This window comes from Oryzias latipes, chromosome 10 (assembly GCF_002234675.1).
Source record: "Oryzias latipes chromosome 10, ASM223467v1".
NCBI classification, from domain to species: domain Eukaryota; kingdom Metazoa; phylum Chordata; class Actinopteri; order Beloniformes; family Adrianichthyidae; genus Oryzias; species Oryzias latipes.
In genome coordinates this window covers 25140262-25154052 of record NC_019868.2, presented here as the reverse complement: position 1 = coordinate 25154052, position 13791 = coordinate 25140262, and the positions used below count along the sequence as shown (strand labels likewise).

The 13791-nt window shown below is 40.4% G+C and overlaps 1 protein-coding gene across 1 annotated transcript in view; it reads right to left on the bottom strand.

Moving 5' to 3' along the window:
• Window positions 1-13791, bottom strand: part of LOC101155858 (X-linked interleukin-1 receptor accessory protein-like 2) — a 403702-nt gene that overhangs the window by 56748 nt on the left and 333163 nt on the right. The gene's annotated exons all lie outside the window — the stretch shown is intronic.

Here is a 13791-nt window from a genome sequence, read left to right as displayed (position 1 = left end):
GGATGAACTGAAAACACCCTAGTGGTTAATTGGGGAACTGACCTGGATCGTTTTGATTTCTATCCACAAGTCAAAGGATTAGCTTTTCATTTTTTCCTCATCTTTTTAGATTTTTTGTCCTGTTCATCTGTGCAGAAAGTAACTGTTAACATTTGGATTTTTTTCCGTATTTTGGGAAGAGTTATTCTGGGTTAATGCAATTACCTTCCCATTTTAAATTAGGCGTCCTGATGATGCACCAGGGTGTCCTGATTTTGGAGAGGAACAAACGCTGAATAAATAAAGAAGTAGTCGGCGATCGTTCCCAGCCTCATGCATGTTCACCCAAATGCACCACAGAGCAGAAAGATTGGACCTAAAGGGTCAGCGGTAATGAAATCAATTATGAAAAATGGGATCATGGTGAAGGAATGTTGGAGGTAAAAGAAACCACTTTAGCAGGGACAGACACCGTTCTCCAGTAAAAGGGCTGAGGAGAGATTTTTTAAGTCGTATTGCTATAAGAATTTCAATAAAACAAGAGCAAAAAGGACAAAAAAGGTAAAAGAGTAAAACTGCTTTTTAAAACATAAAAAACAGCATAAAACTCTTCCAAATTTGAATGAAAACCATATCATGAACCATCAAGTGGAGGTAATAATAGTGCGATCAGCATTAACAGCACAGCTACACTCAACTCTGACAGTCAAGTGTCACTGCAATTCTCTGCTGCACTGACCTCAGACCAGCACTGCCATGTTCTCTTGCCGCTCTTTGGCAGTGCTATGAGGTCAGCTCATCACAGGCGCACCGGCACATCGCTGACCTCCATCCAACTTTCACACATTTTCTCAAGGCACTCTGGCCGTGCTTTGTTAATGCAAACTGCCAGAGCTGTCAGAGGGCCAAAGTGACAGAGTTATCCGAATCTTCAGCAGCAGCAGCAGCAGGGAGGGAACAGAGCACCACTTCCTGCTTAAAGACCAACTCTGGACACTTTTTGGTCTATTCTAAAAGCATTCCCAGTCGTCCTTTAATTATGATTATGTGGATGGCCTCATCCACTGTCGAGGTTTTTAAAAAGAAGTTAAAGACACATCGATTTGATTCAGCTTTAAATTAGATCTCGTATGTGGGATCAAGAATTTTACCCTTATATTTTAATATTATATTGTATCACGTATTTATTTGTTTAATGCTTTTTTGTCAAGTTGTACTTTTTTACATCTTAACCTCTTCGGGTCCTCCGAGCCGCCCGGCCCGGTGTGCTCACGTTGGGCATATTGGACCCGGGGGTTGGGGGGCGGTGGGGCAGGAGGTGCTGGGGATGAGTTGTGCTGGTGCTGCTTAGATGCTGACACCCCGGCCAACAGGAGGACAGGGCGGACAGCGCCATCTATCGTAGTCCAGCACCTTGAGCTGCTCTTTCTTCATGACAGGTGCTAAGAAATAAAATTAATTAGAATTTGAATGTAATTAAACTGTCTTGAGCACAAAATCCATACGTTTTTAGGACAGAATACTTTCTTTGTCACAAATAAAATCTTTTTTAAACATATTGTTTTTGTCTGCTCCTGATTCACAACATTTTAGTAAAGCAACACTCAGAAATGCAATTTTCTTATTATATGTACTCCATCATGAGAAAACGCCTGAAGGATACGTTGAGAGAAACATGATTTCATTGGAGTGGGGTTTTAAAGGAACCCACCTAACAAGTCTCGATTATGTTCAAATTCAACCAAAATGCTGCCTCCTGATGAACATAACAAAAGATCATTTTTAAACCTATCTACATGACGACCTATTGTTAACCTCATTAGGTCTGTTGCCACTAACCCACTCATTGAAAAAGCTCACTTTGACTGCATTTTTAAAAACAACCTGAAGCTGTTTGTTTCACCTAAACCAAAATGTTTTCTGGTGTTGAACCTTTAGAAAGCTCCTAGTTCTCACAGCAGCAGCAGCAGCAGTTTTACCTTCTCTCAGCTCCACAGAGAACAAGCTCAGGTGAACTAGCACAGAAGGTTACTTTCTCAAAACCCAATTTCAGCTCTGCAGGACCCTTGTCTAAGAGTGAGATGGAAGGGGGGGCTTAAAGATGATGGAGATGGGAGTGCTGAAACAGCAGGGGAATAATTAGACAGTGATGAAGACACAGAGATGACAGTAGACGGGGCATTAAGTGTCTTTTTTCTCTGCACACAACATCAGCTTCTGAAGTCATCCATGAAAAGAAAACTCAGTGAGTCCTTGAATTACAAAGATCATTTTTCCAGACCAAACTGCAAACTGTTGGGAGCGATCTTGTAAAATTGAAGACATTTTCAGCTGAAGCCAGCTGATTGCAGATGAAACTGTCACTGAAATGCAGAGAGAAACACATCAAGTGCTGGAGACTCCTTCAAGAGATGCTGCAAGGTACGATTAAACTATTCACATCCAGTCATGCTCAGAGGCACGGAGGAGAGAAGCTTCTTTCCTTTTTCTGGCTGCCATACTTAGGAAGAACTGCATCAAAAAGCATCAGTTTGGAGTAAAAGTTTAAAAACAACTTTCTGCTCATGTCAGAACTAAGATATCTGACAATAATTTTAAAAAGCGTTAATATTTTTGAATTTTTTTGGCAGTTTGTTGGTCCAGAGAATTTATTTTGATCAAATCAAAAGAAGAGAGAGAAAGGTTATGCCAGACAAATTAAAAATATGTTTTTGATCGCATTGAAATACCATTGACAGTAGCTGATAAACTGGACTCACAGGAAATTCATCTCAAAGTCAGAAATCAGATGCATTTGAGGAAACTTCAGAAAAAGACTGAATATTTTTATTCAAATTCTTCATGACAGCGTTTGATAAACTGTAAGCTGTAACAGATTTATAAAGTTTGCCAATACTTAAATATAATGGGAAGCTGCATTACTGAAAAAAACAACTAAGTTTCTGCATTCATTTCACAGTCAAGCACGAGGGTGGAGGCGTCATCATTTGGAGATGTTTACTTATTTATTGCTAGAAATGGTTTGGAAACCCAACATTCATCAATATGACCATGAAAAAAGGTGAGCCATGATGTTCTAGTCCAGAGAAAGACCAGCGGACTGCTAAAACTTCATGCTGGAAACAGTTTCCACCAAACCATCAGAAAAGCTGAAGGAGCCAAATGTGACTGTTAAACTTTTAATCTTTGTCTTTGTCCTTCAGTTGCTCCCCTTAAGCGTAGCCATGGCGAATCATCTGCCTCCATTTAATCCTCTCCTTTGCAGCACCTTCCCCGACTACATCCATGAAGCTGCTCTTTAGTCTTTCTCAACCATGAATGTCTCTATGAAGAACTTAAATGCTGTGACATCTTGACCTGAGGAAGAAATCTCATGACAAGCAACATCATTATGTTGGAAATTAATAGACTTTTGCGAGAAGCAGCCGTCTGACTCAAACGGACACATCAGAGGGCATCATCCTGCATGTACCATGGTCACTTACGAAAGAAACGTCCATTTAATCAATTTTTAGTCCTTGATTATTGTTACCTTTTGGGTTTAAATCGCTTTTTCACCAAAAACGGACTATTTGATACGCGGTTTGACGCGTTGTCATGGCAACGGCTTGAAGGCTGCAGCAAAGGAATGCAATATATTGTATATGCTGATCGCTATGATAGGTTAAAAAAAAGCATAAGTTCAGAGTGAAGGTTCACTTATAAGCACTTGTATTTGTCCATATGATGAAGCAAAAGTTTGTTTAGTCTAAAGTCTACATAATTCAATTCCTCCTCATGTCTTGTTTCCTCCTTCTTGGATTATTTTCTTTCTTTCTTTTCTGCTGCATTCCAGTCTTTAAAATGATCACATTCAACCAAACAGGTTAAAGTAAACAATAAAATCACCCATTTTTTCTACTGCCTCGTTGCTGTGATAAAAATTTCACAGCCTGTTTTTTGTTATCGTTGCTGTTTTAATGTTAATAATTGGAATACGAAATGGCGTTTAGGCAAGCGCAGTGATGTAGACGTTTTAGACGCTACGACCGGAACTTCTTTTTTAGGTGTGATACATCCCTTTTCAATCTGCAGCCAATCAGAATCCAATATTCATCCGGACCCTGGTAAAAAGAAAGTTAAGAGGTTGCTGAAGGACTATTACAATGCCAAACCTCAAACTAAAGACTAAAGCACCTGAGATTGCAGTTTGAGATTCATTCTCAAAGATGAGATTAAACAAACAAGTAATGTTGAATATAATGGAATTTCGCTAAGTTAATGGAAATACAGGTATGTTTTATACAAAGTATGTCCAAATGTGTAGAACTGACTTTGTGTCACACGGCTGGATGAAGGTTGAATGAACCCGGGTGACTTTAAAATGAAAACACATAAAAGCTGCAGCACAGATGGCTGCATTTACATCCACAAACATGACTCAACTAGTTTCATAGAAAAAGTCCCCCCCCCTCCTTGCTCTCACTCCATCAGTCATTTGTTCCTCACGAGGCTTACAAACAAAAGCCGATTACCATATTTATGAGTACCCCTGATGACAAATGAAAGCAGGAACAAAGAAAAGAACAAAATCCATTCTTTATTGTACTTTTGTCATATTGATTATCCTTTCACCTGCAATTATTTTCTCACTCTCTTTGATGCTCCTTCGCCTCCCGCACAACTTTGACTTCTCTAATCTGTTGTCTGTCAAAGAAAATCGAAATGAAGAAACCTAACGAAGTGCGCTTTCCTCTTAATATGAAACCTTGTGACATTGATGGAGTTGATGAACGTCAGGTGGCCTTTTGTGTACTTTCATGCGCAGAGAGTAATTTAAAAATGTGTGTAATATTTGTTCACAGAGATTAAAAAGTTTGGTAACACAAGGTGGTAGGTACAAATGTACTGAACTAATGAGTTTACTTTTAAAGTCAGTTTGTCAATTCTTTTGCAGTGGGTCTACCAGCATGTGTTCTGTAGGCAAACTTCTGATTGAAAAAAACTGGACAGAAAATGTGCAAAGGATTTTTAGTCCGAAAACAATGGTTTACACTGCAGTCACATATTCCAAAATGCCACCGTGCGCTGACCTAAATGCCAGTTTTTCAGTGAAATCGGCAGGTGGCCACGTGGCGGCATTTGTAATCAGGACGTGGCAATCGCATTTTTACACGCCGCCCTGTGGCCGCGGAGGTTCTGAGAAAAAGGGACTGGATGGTTTCTTCGCGGCCACCCGGGCGCATTCGAGTGTCGTTTGTTAGCAGTCCAGTGACAGGTTGGTAGCAGGAAGGCCGCGGAGGTTTTGAGAAAAAGGACAATTTTACTGTGACCAGACGGTTTCTTCATGGGCACATTTGAATTTTACGTGTTGGCAATCTGGTGGCAGGAAGGCAGGAGTGTGATAATTGACTGATAGGAGGGTCACCAAATTCGTGCTGCCCCACTGCTATTATCCAATTGTTAGAAATCGTACAGTAGCAGCGCGGGCACTTGATCAGGGCTGATGACATGGCCCGTGGGTGACCAGAGGTCAACCTGGCGATCCTGGCCACCAAGGGTCCTGCATAGGAATGAGGAGACGACATTGATGCGGCATTGATAGTATTCAGGTAGAGCCAGTATTCAGGGGAGCCAGTTTAGAGGGGAGCCAGTTTAGCTCGTGCTGGTTTGCGGCGCCTTCCGTCCGTGAAACCCGGGTTCGACTCCGGGCTGCTCCCTGTTCCCTTCTCTACCTCTGCCGGTTCCAAGCCCGGCTTGAGAAGGTTGCGTCAGGAAGGGCATCCGGCGTAAAACATTGCCAAATTTACCATGCGACTTGTTCGCTGTGGCGACCCCTGATGGGAGAAGCCGAAAGTGGAAGATTCTGACAAGCGCATAAATACTTGCTCTCTTCTTCTGAGTGAAAAGCGACTTTAAGAAGCGTAAAGTTGCGCAGCGCCACCTTGTGTACAGGAGTATTTCTGTTTACATTAAGCGCCATCTAATGTCAGGGAATAAAATTGCATGTTCGCTCGGCTCATCGTCAGCGAAAATCGCCTGGGTGTGAACACAAAAAACGTGGCGAAAAACGCTGGCGAATAACTCCTGGCGAATATTCGTCCCGGTGTGTACGGGCCTTAAGATTCTGCTGATGCCCCCCCCCCCCCATCGCGCGGTGGCAGTTGTATTTGTGACCAAAGCATCAGGCATAATACTCCAAATGTAGATTTATTAGTTTAACTAAATTATTTACTGTATAACAGAAGAAAAAACGATTTTATATTAACACTGAAACAATTATTCATTGTCACTGATTTGAAACACTTTTAAAACAATCACATTAAATGTGAAACTTTATTTTTTGAGCAGCTGTGAAAGGATTCATGAGTGTGCACAAAAATGCAGTGGCGTCTGCTTTGAAGGACCTGCACCTTCTATTACTGTGCACTATCTTTCAGCCATAAGGTATTTTTTCCTTGTTTTCGTGTCTTTTTTCAAACCCTGCTATTTATTTTTCTCCTAAATGCCACTTTATTCTAGCTGCTCCTTTTTAAAAGTCTCTTTGTTATAAGTAGACAGATAATAATGTGTGGTTTTCTTGTAGATAATGTCACATTTCAGTGCTCCTCCACTCAAGTGTTCTGCTGTGAGTTTCTGGATTTACTGAAGGATGACTAACAGCTGCTAACACCAACGGCAATTCGATGCTTAAAGACCTCTCCTGCATTTGATTCTCACCTCCTGTTATCTGTCTGTGGCAGTTTTTACGGGAATAATGACACAGCACTTTTGCGTTTGAAGGACAGCAATGAGAAGACTGAGGGGGCTGAGAGGGAAAGACAAAGGGGCAGTTAGAGGTGCGAACTCAAATCAGGGGAACGGTGGCAGACAAGTGATGAGAAGCTGATAGAGGTAAGGACCGAGGCAGATAAAACGCAGAGACAGAGGGAAAAGTCAGAGTTAGACGGAGAGACAACTGGAGTAAGACAGGGAAAGCTTGCTTCTATATAATTCTGTCTGTCAGAGCTTAGACTGCTGCATCCAATACTTGTCAGTCTAACTTATAAGGGTTGCAAAAGTGACCTATAATCACAGGATAGCATCATTTTCTGGTGGTTTACATGTGAAAATTAGTTATAAATATTATAATTTATTTTCGTATTTTTTATTAGATCAAGTTAAGAGTCACAGACCTCAGAGTTGAAGGGTCGTCTGACTTATAGGCAAAAACCCAAAGACCTTCCTGCACTGTGTGAGGAAAGGCATGAGAGAGCTGAGCTTTCCAAATGCTGACAGGACTGAAGAGTAGCAGCTAAAGAGAGTGGAGAAAGGCACACAGTCTTATTTTTTAAAAATAATTGACACAAAAAAGTCACTGAATCTTTACTTAAACAATTACAGAAAAAAGTCTCCAATGTTTATTTTTGGAGTTCAAGGAATGATAAGGGTAATGATTCTATTTTTTGTCGTTATTTGGGGATTCATTTTCCCCACCCCAAAACAAAACATCTCTACGATCGCTTTGTGATTCATGAACTAATTTAGCCACAAACTCACGGCGTTGAGTCTTGGAAAAATTGAAATATCACACCTGACACCCCAAGATTAAGGATGTGAGAGAAGAACAAGAAAAAAAGTAAGGAGCGTGAGGCTGAATGCTGAGGATGCTTGTTTGTGTGCAAGATTCCAGAATATGTTCAGGGTCAGGGAGACATTTACAAAAAAAAGACATTTACAAATAGACATTTACAGGAAGACGTTTACAGGAAGACGTTTAAGGGAAGAAGTTTGCAGAAAGATGCCTAAATCATGCAAAATCAAATTTTTTGAGCTTTTAAGTGTTCATTTCTGACTTGTAAGCAAAAACCCAAAGGCCTCTCCTACACTGTGTGAGGAAAGGCATGAGCGAGCTGAGCTTTCCAAATACTAAATGTTAATTTCTCACGGAATGACCCCAAATCGGTATTTTGATTCATTTACGCATTTTTGAGTATCCCTCTCAAATCTGTGGTCTGACCACCAGCCCCTCCTGATCCACAAAAACCAGTGGGTTGTCACATTATGACGTCACTAACTGAGGAACAGCCCATTCCAGGAAGCATCGCCCTCAGGCTAACACACACGCACACACACACTTCATCCGTGGAGCTAGAGGTGATAGGCAAAAAAGCTTTCCTTTTATCTGCACAACATGCACATCCATCTCTGCAAAAGTTGAGCCGTTGTTTGTTTTCGTAGCGAAACGCAGACACGCTGCCGAGACCGGCTCTAGGATGACATCGTGAAATGGGCGGCACCCACAAGGAGCGAAAGGCGGAGCCTCAGAGATCGAGTTATGTTACTTCCGGGTAAGGAAATGAGCTGCAAATTAACTAATATTATATAATAAATTCATTCTTTAGTGTGCCAAAGGTAATATATTACCATACATATAGATATAGTTTACTCTGAAAGCAAAAGCCCCTTTAAAAACTTTAAGCAACACATTTGAAATCAAGCATAAGAAATGTTTTGCTAATTTCAACAGATGTCAAGAGAATAAAATAAATATTTAAAGAAGCTTTTAAAATAAATCTCAAATTGTTGCAGAAGATATTGGAGGAATCTAACAGACGTATTTAACCGTTCTGCTACTTCTGTTTAATTTGAGTTGTAATTTGTTTTTCTGCATTTTAGAACACATCACAGAAAATCCCCTCAGTCTACATAAGCCTTCAGGCTTGGAGCATATGCTATTCTTTTTTATCTGGAAACAAAGACAACACAGCGTTTTTAAAGTTTGCACTTTATGTTTGCTGCTGTGCTCTTTTTTCATCGACACTGAATTAAAAAAAAATTGTAATCGTTATTTTACCCAGATGCAGACTTTAAATATACATGTAATTTACAGAAATGCAATTATTACAAATGATCTTCCATAAAAAGGCAGACACAACAGAGTCTACATAATGATAATGTTATTCTGTAGAGATTTGGCTATAAAGGGCTGAAGAGCATGATTTAAAAATATACACATTTAGTCTCATTAAATGAAATCAATGGTATTTTAACACTTCACTACATTTCTATTACTACAGTAAAATGTGTGTGCTATTACAGCACCTTAATATAACATTGACAATATTGTTGCTCAAATATCTACATTTATTAGTCAATATTTTTTTGTACTATTGTAAATATTGTATTCCTAATTAATTGGAGTTTCTTCTTCTTTGTCTTGCTTCCTCTCAATGTTTCCAAACCATATCAGTCTGTTTCCCTGCATTTATCTCCAAAACATCTACCATAAGCTGGAGTTCCTCTGATTCATCCGGGTGACTCCCAAAGAGAACCATCTTCAACTCATCCGTCACATCTCACCACAGCTCCTCTCTCTGTTTCCTGTCATGGGCTTTCTCTAGATCTACAATGCAGCTCCTTCTCTGTTCTTCTCCAGAAGCATCTTCAAAGCAAATATTGAATCTTTGGTTCTCAAATCTCTTCAGAAAAAGAACTGCAGTCCAAGTTTTTCTGTCTAGGTTTTAACATTAGCAGTCATTTCTCCCGTAATATGTAAATATTGTTTCATTTGCTCCATAAGGTTTTTATTTTTATTTTAATACAAAAACCAAGTCAGTTTTCTGAAACTAGATCAGGAAATCAGGGATGAAACAATAAAGGACATTTCTTGTTTCTCTTTTTTTAATCCAAACACAAAAAAGGGAAAAAAACTCTAAAAACATCCTGATGACCTGTTTTCATTTATTTCAACTTGAGATAGTCATGGCTACAATGTGAAATCAATTCCAATTATCAGGATCAATTGTTTTTTCAGTTATCTGTTAAATATGAATGCTCTCCAGAGATGATGATTTCCGAAAATGTTGTTTCTTTTATTACTTTAATGTTGGCCTTGATTGTTATGGAGGTAAAAGTCTGGGAGGCTCCAAAATATAGAGCATTTTCTGAGCCTTGCATTTACATCACATCCCCCAAAACCCATAGTTTGCAGCAGTTTTACTTCCTCAAGACTTCCACACCTATTTAAACAAAGAAAAAAGAAAAAAACAACTGCCTTAACAACGAAACTTTGTCTTTTATAACTGGCAAACTTTCTATTACATGTAAAAAAAAAAAGGTATTTCCCGCCTTTTTCTTTGCAGCCAGAAACTGTATTAGAAGAGCAAAGATAATGTTTTGTGTTTAAATAACAACGGAGAAAGTGAAGGAAAGAGATGAACATCTAACAAGAAGACAATGCAACTCTGTCATCTGAAGAAAAAAAGAGACTGAAGCAGAAAAGGTAGGAAATGTGAGGAAAAAGAAGACAAAAGCACAGTTGTTGTGAATCCTCCCCCAGGTTTAAACAAGAAGATAATTAAAAATGTACTGCAGGGTCAAACTGTGACTGCTTGTGTGTGAGTCTGTGCTGGTGTGTCTCAATATGTGTGTGTGTGGATGGGGTTGTATTGCGGTGCCCATTAAAAGGTGTCCCTGCTGCAATCAGTGTGCACAGGCCTCCGGGTCTATTTGTTACTACATCAATCTGGAGTTAATAGAAACGCGCAGCCGCAATCATGTGGGCTTGTACGCACACATTTCTGCCTACAGTGCTGACATTGTCGGAGGGACCACGGAACAGCAGGACGTGCTCACGCATGCACGCACTCGTGCACCCCAACGTGCACACAGACACAGCTGGCGAAGAAGGCAGCCAAGCGGGCCGGTCGCAGAACACAACGCACTCTGTTTGGTACACAAGCAGATCCTAATGAGATCCTCACAGCAATCGCTTGTTTTTCTTGGACTCGAACACAAAAGTACAATTCCAGGTGTGAATTGGACTTCTTTAAACGCTTCTGAATCTTAAAAGGATAGAAGTCTCACATAAAAACATGCAGAAAGGGTCTCAGTCTAACCTCATCAGTGCATGCCCTGGCTGACCTCTGCAGAGAACATATCTGCTTTAAGTCACTTTTTAACCGACAAGATGAAAGAACAAAATAGCAGCAGGAGCCAAAAGGACAGAGTGCAGACTGATACAAAGCAGGAGGCCTGCTGAGCGCTTAAAGATCCATTTTCTTACAGCCACCTTGTCCAAGACACTGAATTCCTGCCAGCAGTGCTTCTGCTATTCTGTGGCTAAAGCTGACCCGTGCAGATTCCCCACAGAGGCAGGTGATGACCTTTCAGGGGTTTTGTAAAAACAGCTCTAACAGTTGGTGTGGTGACAGTGGGAGAGCAGCTGTGGCCTAAACTCCAGGTAATGCAGGACTACCTGACATTATGGGGGAAAGGTTATACAAATCTGAAATGCAGCCTCTGGTTCTTGGGCACCTGGAGGATTTTTCTGCTCACAAGCAGCCAAGTTCTCAGATGTTGACCGTTTTAAGCAGTTATATATATAAAAAACACCAATGAAAATGGTGTTTTGGGGGATTTTAACATGTTGTTGTGGCATTTTTCACATAATTTAGGACATATATAAAGAACGGTATGATCACAACTAAAAGACCACTAGAATGCTTTGAAAATAGATCAAAAGAGGATAAGAGTGGGAATTTTTAATACAAAGAACGCAGCCTTGGAGAAGAAGGATTGTTGATATTTCAAGGTTGTAAGATCCCTCACTACACACTTTCTACACCTTTCTCAGACAGACATGAACAGTTTCAGTCTTTTTTCTCCTACTTAAACTCTCAAATTTCAAACCTTCGTAGAAAAACACGTCCACTATTATAGAATGAAAACAAAGATCTGATGTAATTGATCACTAGATCACTGTCACAGAATTGTAATTTTGCATAAAGATTACTTTCTTTATAGCCCTTGCCGAAGTAAAAAATAACATCTGAAGTGACAAATGTAGCTAGGAAAATTTTACATTTAGATCAAAGGTTGGGATTTGAACTAGGACCTTCTCGCAGTGAGGTGAGACCGCTAACCACTTCTCCACTGTGCTCTCAGCTTTAAGTTTACTCTGTAAAAATGAAAATTTCAGCTATTTACTTTTAAAAACAGAAAAAAACAGAGACAGATCAGAGACCTGTGTGCCTCACAAAGACTAGAACAACAAAAATACTAACTCACAAAAGTAGGTTAAAATGACTAACAACAATAAAATCACTGGTTGAGTAAGTCTATGAAACAATTCATGGACATTTTTCTCAAGGTGGAATTAGTTTAAAAATTAATGATTGGTGGAAAAAAAAATGTAAAAAATTAAACATTTACATTTTGGGCAAAATGTGTTGTCATTCACAAATTAGTGCACGTGTAATTAAGTCTATTGGTTTTCTAAATTACAAGTAATGCCTTTCTCTACTTTCTCACAGCATAAAGTTATGGTATCATCATACATTACTTTTGTCACGACTTACTTCTACTGCTCTCTGTAACTACTTTGTGTGTATTTAATGGACGTGCCGTTTCACACACATTTCATTAGCTCTCCAATATATACTTGGATGTTAGATCACAACATGACTCTTAAGAAGTTGGTCAACTTATTCTGATCAGGATCCTTTGCTGGCAAAGTTTCAAGAGGACTTAAGTTCATATCGGACACTGATTTACGAGGAAAGCCAAACTCCAATGCCAATGCAGGAAGGGTCGCATGGTGCCCTTTATGTAGGGGGGGAAGGCAAATGTGCAGGTCAAGGTGATGGATGGCGGCTGCTGGTCAGCTCAGGAAAAGACTGAATCCCACTGCGGTCCCGATCTTAACGCTCAGCTGTCAACTCATGTCTCATGCTTACTCAGATTTAGCAAATATCAAACATCGGATGGGAAATGCAGTCATAAGGACTGTGCTGTGGGTTGTTAACTTTACTTCACAGGTCAAACAGGTGCTGCCTCAACGATGTGACAAACAGGAATATTTCAAAGGAAACAAAGAAAAGAAGCTCCATCACAAACTTTAAATGTCTTTTAGTTACAACCAAAAGTGACCCCTTATAGTGACTGCATTGAAAATTTTCTGAGGAAGAGTACAGGCCAGCGGTCAAAACACATCAAGGCAAACTACATCTTGATCAAGTAATCTGACAAAAGAAAAACCCCAACCTAACCCTGGGTTGGGGCCCCTGGTGCGACGGCAGGGCGTTTCTTCTGGCTGGGGTGGAGTTTGCATTCTCCATGCTCCTGTGCCCCCCTGCTCTCTGGCGCTGGGGGCCCCTGTGGCGGTCCTTCCAACCCAGGTCTGGGTAGCATATGTTGGGTTTCCCGGTGTGCAGATTCCTTTGATCTACTGTCCTGGACAGGTGTCTGGGGGGGCCCTGGCAACTACTGCTACCGCGCCTTTGGCAGGGGTCTTGGTGTGGGGGTGTGCAGGGTCGCTCCCTCTTTTTTTTTTACATTCCATCATCCACCACAGCAGAAAACAAACTCTCACCTTAGCCCTAGTGCCAGCTCACTTGGGCCGACAGGTATATTTGTCATTTATGAGTGTCTGTGGACAGGCCCCTAACATCTACACCTGACAGAAATGATGACAAACCTCCAGGAATTTGTTGCTTTGTAATTCTATCCCCTGACCTCCTGATTCTACCCTCTTACTTCCTTAACCCTCTTTTTCTCCCCTTTCTTTTGTAGCCTTATCCATCATCTCATCATCCCACTCTCTCCCTTTCTTCTCTTTTTTCTCCATCCAGTCCAACAAGAATGAAGAAAAACATAATTGATATAAGTAAAGTTTACCCTCAAATACAAAATGGGTTTATAAAAAAATATACACCTCTTGTGTCAGAAGATTCACAACCCCCTATTGTAACAGTAAAATCTGTGCAACACAAGTGGCTTCAGCTCCTATCTGTTTGCTCAGCTGCTGGACAGGACAAGTTAAAAAAAGAACCCCCCCCCTTTGCCCCAATG